Source organism: Periplaneta americana, chromosome 13, assembly GCF_040183065.1.
Source record: "Periplaneta americana isolate PAMFEO1 chromosome 13, P.americana_PAMFEO1_priV1, whole genome shotgun sequence".
Taxonomy (NCBI): domain Eukaryota; kingdom Metazoa; phylum Arthropoda; class Insecta; order Blattodea; family Blattidae; genus Periplaneta; species Periplaneta americana.
The window spans coordinates 27,928,952-27,944,099 of record NC_091129.1 but is presented as its reverse complement, the minus strand read 5'-3'; the positions used below and the strand labels follow the sequence as shown (position 1 = coordinate 27,944,099).

The 15,148-nt window shown below is 34.8% G+C and overlaps 1 protein-coding gene across 7 annotated transcripts in view; it reads left to right on the top strand.

Moving 5' to 3' along the window:
* sand (sandman) overlaps window positions 1–15,148 on the top strand; it is a 1,680,707-nt gene that overhangs the window by 781,510 nt on the left and 884,049 nt on the right. For 5 of the 7 annotated variants that reach the window (XM_069842966.1, XM_069842970.1, XM_069842969.1 and 2 more), the window contains one exon: window positions 861–951. The exons of the other annotated variants lie outside the window; for them this stretch is intronic. The gene's annotated coding sequence lies outside the window, so the exon portion shown is untranslated. The remainder of the gene's footprint in view (window positions 1–860; window positions 952–15,148) is intronic. 7 annotated transcript variants of the gene reach the window in all.

Sequence of the window (15,148 nt, the reverse complement as noted above, 5' to 3'; positions counted from 1 at the left end):
TCTCTTCTCTTCTCTTCTCTTCTCTTCTCTTCTCTTCTTCTCCTATGTCTTCTTTCTCTTCTCTCTCTCCTCTCTCCACAACTCTCTTCTCTTCCCTCCTCCCTCTTCACTCCTCTCCCCCTCTCTCCTCACTCTACTCTGTCCTCCCCCTCTCTCCCCTCTCTCCCCTCTTTCCTCTCCTCTCCTCTCCTCTCCTCTCCTCTCCTCTCCTCTCCTCTCCTCTCCTCTCCTCTCCTCTCCCGTCACTCTCCTCTCTCCTTTCCTCGCCTCGCCACTCCTCTCTTCTCCTGTCATCCCGTCCTCTCCCTTCCCCCTTCCGTCTCCTCTCCTCTCCTCTCCTCTCCTCTCCTCTCCTCTCCTCTCCTCTCCTCTCCTCTCCTCTCCTCTCCTCTCCTCTCCTCTCCTCTCCTCTCCTCTCCTCCTCCTCTCCACTTAAAATACCCTTTAGTACTTTTTTGCTAGTGAAAAATTCTTTAAATGGTAGAAGAGGGTGAAACGACTTACATTGGAGCTGAAGATAATTTCCTCGGTCTTTAAAATGTGTTTCCTTGGAAGTCTTGGCTCGCGTTTCCTTTTTGTAGCAAGACAAATCGAAATGCGTCGAGTTGTTAGTCCCTTTTTGTCCCTAGCTCAGAAGCTCAAAGAAGCCTGTGGTGCACAGAGATCCTAAACATTACCGCGCAGGGAGAGATGAGAAATGAGAGGGGAAGGGATCACGAATACGCAAATGGGGACGAAAAGTTAAAAAACCAAAAAATAAAAGAGAAAAGACTCTAGTCTGGAAAGGAAGCGTGTTGAGAGTGATGAAAGGATATTTTTTATCTCTGTACTGATTTAGTTCTTCTGGTTTCTTTTTCCAGGTTCATATTGAATCTCATTGAGCGGAAATGCGAGTAACGTCTCTCTCTCATGTCACCGTGACCGAGTGTGATCCTGCCGAAGGGAAAGAAGGTAGGAATTGAACATAGCATGTACAGGTCTACTGCTTGTGACAATTTTGAAGCGGAGTCAGATCTGTAACAATACTAATTACAGAAGTTATACGTTTCCCACAAACGTGGTCCTTGTAACATAACATCCTATATTGAAATAATTTCTCTGTTTGTGTATTCGAATGTAACGCAAGCACCGTGCAAGCATTGGAAAAACAATCGAAATTAATTATATCTTACGAAAAATTATTTATTCTACACTAACGAGTGGTAATACAGAGTTGTTACCGGTTTGGTTCACCGAAGTATCGGCGCGCGGTTTCTCGGCGAGGACTGCGGTTGCGGCCGCCAGAATTAGTAGCGTAAGAGCGCAGTGAAACTATAAAAATAATCTTGCGATATAAATCTACAAAAAATGCTGAAAATGTCTACCCTCTTGTACCACACAAGTGGAATATCGCGATCTATGTTCTCGTTCACATTCCCCAGTGGTTTCACCCAAATTCTTGTAATTTCTTACTAAATGCTATCTTTCAGTTTCTGAATTCAATTGCAATTGTGGAGCACCTTCTTTTATATCATGCACTAGAGTATAGTGATAATGTTTAATATTTATTAAAGGTCTTGTGTTTCCTGCACAATAAATGTGGGAATATTTTTGTTGCCTTCCGTCATTCAAGAGTGGCATACAAGTCTCTTGACACAGTCAGTGCAGCAAAGAACGCAGGTACCTTATGATTCAGCCTTATAATAAAGGGTGCGTCAGAAAGAAAGGATTAATTTCAAACTATCGATACGCAACGAGGAGAGAGATATAGTGAGGGGGACCACGACTGTTGGGTCAGCCATAGAATGCAGTTTCAGTTGAGAATATGGTGTTGGTCTGGTGTACAACGTACTTTCATCGTAGAGACATTTTTGAAAAATGAAGAGTCTGTGATCGCCACTCAGGACTCATTTCGACATCGGATGTCACGCTAGGATTCCAACTCGGAATACAATTTTGCGGTGGGTGGCTTCATTTCGTATCACAGGTTCAACATTAAAGAAGAAATCACCTGGACGAAATTCTATTGCACTGAGATTGTCCGAGGCTACGGTAAGATCTCGCGCCCTGCGACTTCTTTCTTTGGGACCATTTGAAGGCGTAAGTTTGTAAACATCGATCACATACACTGGACGAACTGAAGACAGCGATTCGTGAAGAAATCGTGGCAATTGCACCAGCTATGACTGTGAAAGTGATGGCGAACATCAGAAAACGCCTCGATGCCTGTATTGAAAGCCAAGGACATCATATGGATAATGTTGTTTTCCATAAATAAACTGCATGTATTAGTGAATATGTTGATAAGAATAAATTTTTGATTTGATGAGTCTTTACAATTTTCTTGCCATGTGAAATCCATCCGTTCTTTCTGACGCACCCTGTATAAGTTTCATGTACAATTAAAACCACACTTTTATATGTCTATAACCAAAATGTTAGCTTAAAGAACTTAAATAAAAGACCCAATAAGCTATTACACCATATGTACTTCAAGAACACTATAAAAAGTAATTCAATCAGACAGCACGGAAACTGAATTTACAGGGAGGCCAAACTTCGATAACCCTTCTAAACAATATCATAACACTTGATACAGACACGCTATTCTTCTGAGCTTTTCCTTTTCAATTTTTTGTGGTGATTGTGAGAATAGCGCCAATGTCATCTCATTTAGCCTCTGTTAAAACAGGTCTTTTAGGCGCTTCTTGCTTAACACTGACCCAGTGTTCTCAAATTTATTCACTAAATTACATACTGCCTGTCTCGTCAACGGTGGAATATTTATAAACTCCGCAAAGACCCGGTGAGTCAGTTCTACTTATAATTTTTTTCTTGCACACAAACTCCCTTTTTTCCGAATCAAATATTGAGCCATTGTATGCGGTATCTCAGACGAATAATAAGGTACATTTAGCGAAGTGGGAAGACATAATATTAGTTAGAGCCTTTATTTTGCACTTGGATAAGAAACTAAGTAGTTGTCCTTTATATCACTGAATTCAGAATGGTTTATTGTATAACCATAACAATTTTATTCCATAAAAAAAACATAAAAATTAGATACATTTCATTCTGTGTGATATCAAATTAATAAAAGAAAAAACAAACATTGTTTTCAGAGAGGAAAATTCTCATAAAAACTGCAATACATTACAACCCGTTTTTATAGGACTGTTGAGCCTTAGATGTTCTAGTCAAAATTGACTGGGTCCACAGCAAGAATGATGGATGTCATTTGCAATACATTTTGCAGGAGAAGCAATTGAAAGTTTGAAATGCTTAGCGCTCAAAGCTTAACTGTGATTTTTCGATCATTACTGGACAATGACTATCAGTGTTAATGCCATATAACTCTGTATGTACATTCGATATGTCTTAAGCTATGCATTGACAGTCTTGGTTCATTTTCGACAAGAAAGTGACATCCATCATTCTTGCAATGGACTCTTCAATTATTTAAATGTTACGGTTCGATACACTACAGAAGATTAGAAATACAACTGCACTGTCTGATAGTCCCTTCAGTACCTAACAGAATACTACATCGCGAAACATTTTTGGCGCATGCGCAATAATCAACCTTGTTTTGTTTGTTACTATACCATATTTTTTTGGAACGGAGGGAGTACTACAGTTTCGGAGTAATCCGCTTTTTATGAATTTTTTCAATACAAACACATTGTACAGAGAGTTATGGATTTTTAGGTATAGTATCACAAATTTTACATTAATGTAAGAACGTTGTAACATTTGTATGTATCCCATGATTGCAGTTCGTAGTAGTTCGTGCTACAATTGTCACGCGAGCCACAACCCTCTCGTAGTGGCGAGTGACCTTGGCAAGACTGCGCTAGGTGAACATCTACCTCGCTGGTAGTGTTGTAATCTGTTCGTATCGTTCATTTGGATAAAATTAGTGGTTTTAAAATTAAATTTACACGAAAACCGTTCACGCTATGGAAATACGCCTGTGAAATAAATGATTCTCTATGATATTTTATATGGACATGGGCAAAAATTGAGACAGCGAAATCAAAAACTCTCTAACTCCAATAACCCAAATTTTTAAGGAAAGAGAAAAAACGTATTATTTCCCTTACTAACTTTAAATATCATATATTTATCTATTAATTTTGGTTAAAATTACATTCTTTATCAATGAAATACTTAAAAACCTAGATTTTTATTTTATCTTACGCTACAATTTGAAATAAACACTGCTGGAGTTAGTGGTTTTCTGACTTCCACAGTGTATGAACTAAGAAAAGTGAATAAATATGAGTCATGTGAAGAAAAAAAATAAGTATATCATAATTCCCTTATGGAACATTGGAACATATGAGAAAATGGAAGTTTATTATTAAGATTAACATTGCTACATTTTTTAAATTTCAAATACATGAGACAGAAAATCACAAATTACCATAAAGCACATCAAAATACGCAGATAAAACCACAAACAATATTAAAATGTTAACACAGTCTCATTCATGTTACAGATTCAGTTTTTTCTCTCACTCTCATGTCCTTCCTGTGCATCTAGATTCTAGATTATTACTGTCCGCAAACAGAGTTTGGTAATTCATCCTACTTTCCTTAGAAATAAACTGCATTACATTTTGCAAGACCTTTTGATTTCTTCTTTCATTGGCAATGCTGAATTGTACTTTAGTTGAATGGAGAATGATGCATCTGTATTGGGTTTCTGGAAGTTAATCGACTCGATATTGTGCATTTAATAGCCTTACTTACAGTAGGGGAGACTGTTGTACCTTTAGCATAGTGTACCTTTGAACATTTTTTGTTTTTTAATTTTTGCTGCTACCTAGAGGACTCAAACTGAAGTAGACTGTAGAGAAAGCCGGTAAGTAGCTCTGGTCGTAGTTTCAGTTTGATTTACTGCAAAGTGTGAGTTCCGTGGACAAAAGAATTTTTTAGCACCAAAAGTAAACATTTCGTTCATTGATGTGTGTTTTCTAACACAAAACCAGATTGCATTTGTTAACATCTTTCAAGTACGGTGTGTTCCCTATCATCTGGTGAGTAATAACATATTTTAATTTCCATGATTTATTCGAATCTCTAGTTTTGGGAGCCATACTTGTTTAAAAGTGCACCCTCTTGTACCTTTGAACACAAAACATCTTGTACCATGGAACATGTTCCAACATACACGATACTATTAGTTTTTGTTTTTCTTTTATTTTAAGGTCATGTCACGAAGTAAGTCTGGAATTAAGAGGCCCCCAATTGATTCGGATGTCTTGAAGAAAGCTGTTGAAGCAGTTATTGCTTCTCCAGGAAATAAAAACTCAATCAAAGAAGCCTGCTCTGGTTTATGATTGCAAATACATTTTAAATATGATTGTCAGTTCTTACAGCTATATTCCCACCTATATTCCATGTGTTCCAACTTACAAGAGGGTATGTTCCAAGGTACATGAACCTGTTGCACCTTTGAACACATTACATATCTCTTCATTTTATTTTTTCCATCCTTAATAGATCTGTAAAATAGGAAAATACATACAGGAAGTTGTAAAGGAATCTTCAGTAATTATTTCAAGCATTTTTTCATTTTAAAAATTTCATTTCCCAAAATTAAAAACAAATAAAATGTGAAAAGTGTTTCAAGGTACAAGAGTCTCCCCTACATGGATTTCATAGATTTTTTGACATTCCGAATACCGTATCGTATCACTTTACTTAGCTGGTTGTGCGGTAGTGTTGCCACCTACCGGAAAATTAAGTCTGGAATGCAAAAACTCTCTTATTCCATGGAGTAAGCGGAGTTCTGACTTCCACGAGTTTTAAAACACCTCCCAGGATGCAGATTAATGTCGATATTAGCGTATTCTTGCCTTCCACGCATGCGGGACAAACTAACAAGCATCATCCAGCCCATAACTGAATTTTGTCAAAAGTTGGAGTTAGTGGGTTTTTGATCTCTCCGTCTCAATTATATCCTACTCGCAATAGTTACCGATTAAGAGGGTGTTAAACATTTGAGAAAAAAGAACATCTTTATTCTGAGAAAACTATTAACTATCCACCAATAGAATATTATACTTTTGTGCGAGATCGTGCCTATTTGCTTGGTTTCCGCACAAAACCAATCCGCGGAAAGTATAAAATTCCACATTCATTATTCCCAACTTAACACACATAACAATTTCCCCCTTCTTACCGCTTAAGTGACATATTGATTTTACTGCTTTAGGCTTTTAACATATTATTTTTAGAGACGTTCAATATAGTAATAATTATAAATTGGAAACTTACCACTGCAATTTCACCTAAATTGCACTGTTAATTATTTTTTTTAATATTTAAAAAAATTAAGTAAACTCTACAACTCCACTAAAGTTACTGCATTCGTGATGCAAGTAACATTAAGGAAGCCGTGAAAAAAATCAACAAGTTTCCAGACTCATCATAAAATATGAAAAAAAAAGACAGACGTATATCACGGCCTGCTGGAGTATAGTAAACACAGAAAACATTTTAAAGCAACAATGTTGAAGATAGATTTTTTTGTTTTGCAAATTTGCCGTCATTGAACAGAAACCAAGATGGAGATTTCGTTGCAACTAATTAGAAATTCCTCTTTCAGGTATGTAATAAACGATCTTCGCACAAAATAATGTACGATACACGAGCGGTATGTTTTCTTTCAATTCTCGGAAATTAAAAAAGCTGAACTACTTTTCCTCGAACATGGAAACTTCAACATGCCGCTCTTGTAACGCATATTACTATTTTGTTGCATACAACATAACCTATTCGCTCTGAAAATCTGCAGGATTGTTTCATTTCTACCCGTTATAGTACAGTACATTTGTATCCTTTTGATTTCAGAAACTAATAACTGTGTGTGAAGTGTTGCCAAATGTCATTTTCGCTTCTAAAATTTTTATGCGAAGTGTATTGTGTTAGGTACGAGCATTCTTGCTCTTAACCAGATATGAAGTGCAATTGTAGGTTCCAGCCATGACAGTAACCCCCATGGCATCTGAATTTACATCATCAAAGCTTTAATGGTCTCGTAGGTTATTTCAATGCAGTAACACGTCAAGCCGGCTGAGGCTACCCCAGCGGGCAGTCCGTCGTTTGTGCTCCCTTGTCCCTAGAGAAATACCCGACGGTTGTGTGCACATGACTCTGTGCCTTTGTTTGCTTACAGGGACTTTGAGAATTATCGCTTAGTACATATTATTTCTTACCTAGGATCCATTATATGAGTAAATTTTTGCTTATCAACAGTTACAGTACACTCAGTTTTTAATAAAGGAACGCAAAGACTAGAACAACCGCAGAGGAATTAGAATTTTAACGATGAAAGAGTAATGGAACGGAGAAAAATTCTCTCCGGCGCCGGGATTTGAACCCGGGTTTTCAGTTCTACGTGCTGATGCTTTATCCACTAATAATATATATGATATGCGTAAATCACTTCGTCATTTAAGACGGCGCTTATTCCGTCGGATCCCGGCCAACTATTCACTCATATCGAGTGCACCTCAGCACATGTGTGGACTTCGGTCCTGCGTTCATAGACATCTATGACGTAGTGCAGAGGGCGGCCACTAGAGGGAACCCAAGAGTTGGAGCTTAATCTGAGACGAGTCTCACCGGCGTCGGGGTTGTATCCGGTGTCACTTAGTGGATAAAGCATCAGCACGTAGAGCTGAAAACCCGGGTTCAAATCCCGGCGCCGGAGAGAATTTTTCTCCGTTCCATTACTCTTTCATCGTATGATGACGCAGAATATCTGCATGGAAATATCATATGTACTTCGGTACATTAAAGTAATATACAGAATTTTAACTATAATATATATAATTTGAACTGGTAAAGGAAATTACGGGAAAACGACTGAACGGATTTTAATGAATGACCCCTCATTTTGAAGCTTGGCAGCCAAGGATTTTCAGAAAAATAGTAACTTTCAGTGAAGCGTTAGTTTTCCTACATAATTTTCCTATTTTCGAAAATCTATCTTCCGTCAGTTTTTAGAACTAATTACACAAGTAGATGTAGAGAATATCTTAAATTAGATCTTCATTTCTATAATTTACTGAGTGGCGGGTATTATAATATATAAACTGCAAATCTTACGTAAAATAATATAGTTATTAAAAATCAAATATTTTTATAGATATTAATCAAGTGAAGTTTGGTCTTTTTCATATACTTAATGGCGGTGTAGTATAGATATTTATATGCGTCATTTTCTTCAGTATTAGCTCGAGAGAGCGCAAAAATTACATTTCTTAAGGAAAGACCAAAAGGTATTACTTAATAATAAAATTAGAGGCCTATAAGATTCCGTAGTCTCCCGGCCATTTCAGCACGATCTCTTAGCAGGATAAAATGACTTTTCCCTCTACATTTCAAGCTCTCCTTGCAGCAGCTATACCAAGATGCAGTGTCTATTGTTCGAAAGCATAGCAAACCTGACTTTTTTTAACTTTCACCTACAATCCACAGTGACCTGAAATAGCTATTGCTTTACTCCCACATGAAAACCCACTGATCGTCCTGACATTGTTACTTGCGTTTTCACTTTTAAACTCAAAAACTGGAGGTGGATAGGTTCAAGAAAAATTGTTTGGCATAAAAAAACATTCAGAGGGAGTTTGTTTCATTATTACGGAAACAAATAACTTTCAAAATATCTGGTATTCTTCATTGAAAATAAATCTGAAAAAATTTTAATTGGACGTCTAATGAACTTAGTTTGCAGCATTTGCTGCACAAGCCACTAGTTTTAACTATAACATACAGAATATATTAAATTTTGACGCTTAGGTTAAAACAAGTAGCAGAAACAATTTCAACAGAAGAACAAAGCAATGATGATGTATGGGCATTATATTTACGTTAAAGGATTTGATTAATAAAAGAAGAGAATGTAATAAGGGAACACTCATAGTATTTTTTGATTATGTTAAAGCATTTGATAAAATATAATAAAACTCTGGACAATTTTAAAGGAAAATGGTATCCCGAGACAAATAAGAGTACAAAATGTGTCATAAAAATTGAAAATAAAGCAAGTAAATGCAAGTATATACTAACCAAAGAGTAAAGTAAGTCTCCACTTTTGTTTAATCTGTAGACTACATTAATGAAGTCAATTCTATCAATCATCTCAAACAGCAGAAATAACTAAAATGCTCTCTCAATTAATATCACCCAATAAAAGAATTGTATTCCAATGGATACCATCCCATTGTGGAATTCTAGGAAACGAGAATGCGAATGCTTTAGCAAAGAAGGGCAGCACTGCTACTTACAGACCTGTTACTAAATCTACGTATTACTCTGTGAAAAGATTTATTAAAGCTACATACTTAGACTTCAACAAACAAAATTTGATAACACAATCTCAAGGGAAAAATGGAACTCTCTGCATCATAATCCATAGTTAACGTATCGTATGTAGAAATTCCATTTAAAGCTATATTTGATCATTATTCTGAGAAAACTTTTAGCCCCAATTGTATAAAACTCCCTGACTAAAGATCAATTTTGATCGAAGATCGAAAAATGAACCGAGTTCAGACACTTCTTCTATTGTATAAAACTTTTCTGCGATCAAATTACCTTGGTTCAAATGTAATCTAAGTTCACGTGAAAAGGATTTGGCATAAACAGGTGAAATATGTGATGCGCGGACCATGTTGTACAAATTTGTTCAGTGTTACCAATCTAGCGACTTTAACTCTTTTTCAGTAACAATTTCTATTAACATTTGTATTGCTTAAATAGGGATTTAGCGAACTTTTTAGCACCCTATAGTGACAAAATTTAATCTTTCTTTATTGATAATGAGAAATCTAGCGACTTTACAACTACTTTTTGGCGACTTTCCGTACACTCTGTTGGAGACACTGGTTTATTTGTGCAATGTAAATAATGGCGGATAATAAGAAGAAGGTTGACTGTTCTCCAAATTGTTATCATGTTATGGTGTTTGATACTGCTAAACATAAAAAAGCTTTATAAAACGACAAATTGGAAATTTATGAATATACAGTACCTATCACAATCATTAATACTTAATGGTTGTTATAAACATAATATAATTATAGGCTATGTTATTTGATAGTACTATACACGATAGAGCTTTATAAAATATAAGATTGTTTGTGTATTAAGGCAAGAATTGAAATATATATAAGTGTAACTATCATATCTATTAATATTAATAACAATGGTTATTCTATTTGCACAGTCTGCCACTCGTATATTTCAAACAGAAAAATAATTGAACTTGGATCGTCTAACTTAATCGCAGAAATTTCTTCAGTCAAAGTAGACTTTAGTTTGAGACAAATTAATCTCAGATTAGACTTTATACAACACAAAATTCCAAGTTCAGCTAGAACAAGGATCAATTTAACCTTTGATCTAAGATTAAATGGTTTATACAATCGGCCCTTGAAGTCCCTTCCAAAAACTAAGTCCATTAGATATTCTAATGGGGATTAAAATGCAAAGGGTTGACATAGTTTTGTTATATTATTGTCACACTAATTAACGCCACATATTTCTGTATGTATATCAAATAGGCTTATATTTGCAGTCGTATTTTAGTACAAATTTTGTGCAAACTTGTACGCTTTAATTTTTAATTAAGAGCTAATTATGGCAAGATGTAAAGAGAAAAAGAAATACCGTGATTCCATGTCTGTATGTTCACTATCTGAATTCTATATCCATATGGTCGAAAACGCACGGACTTAATCTAAATGCAAGTAAATCGCAGGCCATCTTAATAGAACATCAAAGATCGAAGTGTGACAATTTGCCACCGATAATTGTAAATAATACTACTATTCCATACAGCTCAACTCTGAAGAACCTCGGCATTTATATGGATTGTCACCTGGAATGGAATGAACAAGTGAATCACACTTCCAAAAAAATATTTTCTATTATTCACTCATTAAAGCGACTGAAGCACTTTCTTCCCTATAAATTAAAATTAATCCTCGTACAAACATTCGTGATGCCACACTTCGACTACAACGATATTATATTAAGTAACCTAAATGCAAATTTGAGCAGCAGGCTACAACGTGTGCATAATGCGTGCGTCCGTTATATTTGTAATATTCGTAAGTATGATCATGTTTCCCCGTCTTTCCAAACTCTGTCTTGGCTAAGGCTAAGCGATCGACGAGCCCTGCATCCTCTTGTTCTCTTATTTCAAATTCTGCGCACCGCTACCCCAAACTATTTGGCTTCTCATTTTCAAAATTTATCCGCATATCATCAGGTCTCATCATAACAATTTACTCATTATACCCTACCACAAGACATCTTTATATTCTTCATCTTATACAGTTTCAGTTGCTAGAAATTGGAATTCGCTACCGAGTGATGTACAGTAAGGGGTTGTTGGACAATAACTTCATTTAGGTCAAAATTACATAAATTCTTACTTAACAAATTAATTTCTGATTAATATTTATTACATGTAATGAAACTAACATCCGTCCATTGTTATTATTATCATTAATTTCTTTAAATAGATTTACAAAACCTCTAATGACAATTACATTAATATTCTCATTATAGAAATATATTTTAGATTTATATATATATATATATTTTTTTTTTTTTTCTCCCTGTAACATAGTTCTAGTAAGCTTATATTAAATTAATTTTCATCATTTTACTAGCTATCTCAAATCTCAAATTAATTATAATTGATTGAATTAATTAGGCTCATAAATTAAGTTACTACTTTGCCTTATAGATTTATCTAAATTTAAATACATATGTAGTCTACTAATTGTTAAAACTTAACTGAAGAATATTGCTGGAGAACCTTTTAAATGTAGTGTAAATATTCGTAATTTAAATATGTATTGTATTGATTAAGGCTAGTTGAGTGGAAGAGAAGGCCTTATGACTTTAACTCTGCCAGCGAAAATAAAACATTATTATTATTATTATTATTATTTAATTACTAGGAAAGATACTATTAGAGATCTTGGTGTCTTACTTGATTCTAAATTATACTTCCATGATCATGTGCAATATATTTATACCCATTCATTAAGAATGCTTGATCTAATTATATCTATAACTTATTCTTTTTCTACTCCTATGTGTTTGTTAATTTTATACTATACATTGGTGATATTCAAGCTTGAATATGCATCTGTAGTATGGAACTTTATTACTTCCACTGACTCGGCTAAGCTTGAGAATATTCAAAGAAAATTTATTTCTCTTTGTTCTTATATATTTTTACCTAATTCTGATGATTGTAAATATGAGATGACCTGCAAATATTTTAATTGCTGTAGTTTATTTGCCAGACGTCAAGATCTTGATTACTTATTTTTTTGTAAACTTCTTAAGGGTGATATTGATTGTGAATCTTTCCTAAGCAATATCAGTCTTCGTATTCCTGCTAAGGGTTTAATATATCATAAAATATTTTACAATAGAAATTCTAAATCTCTGTCTCCGGTCTGCAGTTGTATAAAATATGCGAATTTGCATGGATCAACCTTGGATCCATTTAATGTGTAGTATATATTTTGAAGTTTTATATCAGTTTTCATTTATATCTTTTGTTTAAATATGTATTGTAATATTATTCTCGCTAACTTTTATATCATTTTGTCATTTATTAATTTACTTGATTCCATCCTTTCATTTTCAAATACAAATACTTTTATCTCATTATGCTATGTAGTTTAGTCATCCATTTTATCCCGTCCATTCATTGTCATTATTGTCGTTGTATTTTAATCTTGTATATTTTTGTAATACTATTTTATGCTCGACCATGCCGAAATGTAGTAATTATACACCTGGTAGCAGATGTTTAATGTATGTCATTAAAGTACACCTACTCATTAAAGATCAGGTCTTTCAGCCAATGACGACTCAGGTTACAACTGTTCAGCCAATGACAGGTCAGCTTTCTACCGTTATAAAATCGCAAGTATCGATTATTCTCGGATATGCAATCGAAAGAAAATTAGCGAAAAGTCACGGAGGCTGTAAATCCAATACTGTCGCAGAAGGTTATGTTCTCTTACTATAATAATTAGCGTTAATTGTAAATAATATTCAAAGAAATTCAATTTGTCATCTCGTTTTTCAATGTCTAATTTAATTTTAATGTTATCTCTGTAGCTTCTTATGGCCTAGCAAGGTCAATGTGAATATCTGTTCCTCGGAAAAAATCAATACTTTCGCGTCTGCGCACATCTCACAACATACGGGACATTGGCCAAGGTCAGATACAAATAAAATTAATAATATCAAGTTAGAAATATGGTCGAGCATAAAAAGTCGTATGCAACTCGCCTATAATGGTAATTAAGAAGCTCGTATGAAAATTATGAAACTCGCTTGCGCTCGTTTCATAAATATCCATACTCGCTTCTTAATTACCTTCATTATAGGCTCGTTGCATAATGTACTATTATATGATTCCAATCTTCATTTATGATTCCATCATTTCATTTGTAATTATCATTTTAATTAGTTGCCATTAATTTAATTATTTCTTTGTACTTTTATTGTAAATTATTACTAATGTTTTTGTTATATTGTTTATGCTGAACAGTAATTGGCCTCTGGCTGTTGTACAGCACATTAAATATAAGTAAATAAATAAATAAATAAATAAATAAATAATATTAATAATAATAATAATTATTATTATTATTATATTCAAAATAAATTCAATTTTAGACCCAACGGGATTTAAACACAGTTCCTTGGCATTGACAACGATCTGCTTACTGGTGAATGGCGAACCGTTCACATCCACATAAGTGAAATAGAATTTCCGAAGTTTTAACGTAATTTCTCATCGTCGCTGTCTAAGAGAAGAAAATTGCGTCAACAATTAATCATATTGTTGTGACTGGAATGTTCTCAATGTGCTCCCGTTCGAATTCAAAGAAACATCAGCTCGTGTTTCCTGCCGCTAATAGACAAGACGGGTCTGTGTAGTGGCAAGACAGACTTGGAGAATCCTAATGAAAAGAGACGTCTTTATGAATAAATGAGAGGAATCTTTCACTTCGGTCTTCGTTAAACTTGAATGGTAGTTTGGCTGTTCGGTTCTTATTGTATCCCTTCCACTACGATGTGTTTCACGGGCTTGTTTGTCTGTTTTCAGGACGTCAGCAGGTAAGGCAAAGTTAGCACGAGTTAATTATTTTGTTATGAGAAGTTGGTCTCCCTATCCACGTTGGAATCTATTGAGCAAAACTACTGAAGTATTCAGTAAAACGTCACTTTAAATAACCACTCAAACATTGTGTGCTGAATCCTTAAAACAGTGCAGTTTAAAACTGAATTTTAATTTAAAACAGACGGTATTGTCTGGAGGATATATCTGTCGAAATACATGTAACACTTTTTCGGAGCGACAGGAACTACGGGAGGGATTCAGATCTACATAACTGCGGAATATTTACAAAAGAGCAAACCAGAGTTTAAAATTATAGTCGTCATTCTGTTAATTTCCTCCCTTATTAAGACACGAATATCGGTATTTCAGTTTATACATCTAATCAAATATTATTTTCACTTGGACCTATAGTATCATCACAGTCGTGATGTATATACTAGACTGTGGTATCACTAGGTAGATATTTCTCATATACTTAGTAAATATTACTTAAAACTTCATAACTTCTCAACTCAGGGAGGGAGGGAAAAGCTCTTTGGTCTACATCAGAGTTTGGCTCATTACTCACAAGGAAATAAATAATACCTACAAATTCACCCTCCATAATTTTTTATACATCCGAAACCTCTGGTTGGCGCAGTTGGTATAGCGCTGGCCTTCTATGCCCGGTCCAGGTCGATGATATTTAAGTGTGCTTAAATGTGACAGGCTCATATCAGTAGATTTACTGGCATGTAAAAGAACTCCTGCGGGACAAAATTCCGTTACACCGGCGACGCTGATATAACCTCGACAGTTGCGAGCGTCGTTAAATGAAACATAACATTTAACATTTAAGCAAAGACAAGTAACCTTAGAAACAACAGGAACTATTAAAATGAGCACAATATAATTATTACAGTAGAGTGTGTCAAAATATATGTGAATGTACAAATGAAAGAAAGTAGTTGTATTCCAGAAAAAGTATACCTAAAAGGTTGTGTCAAA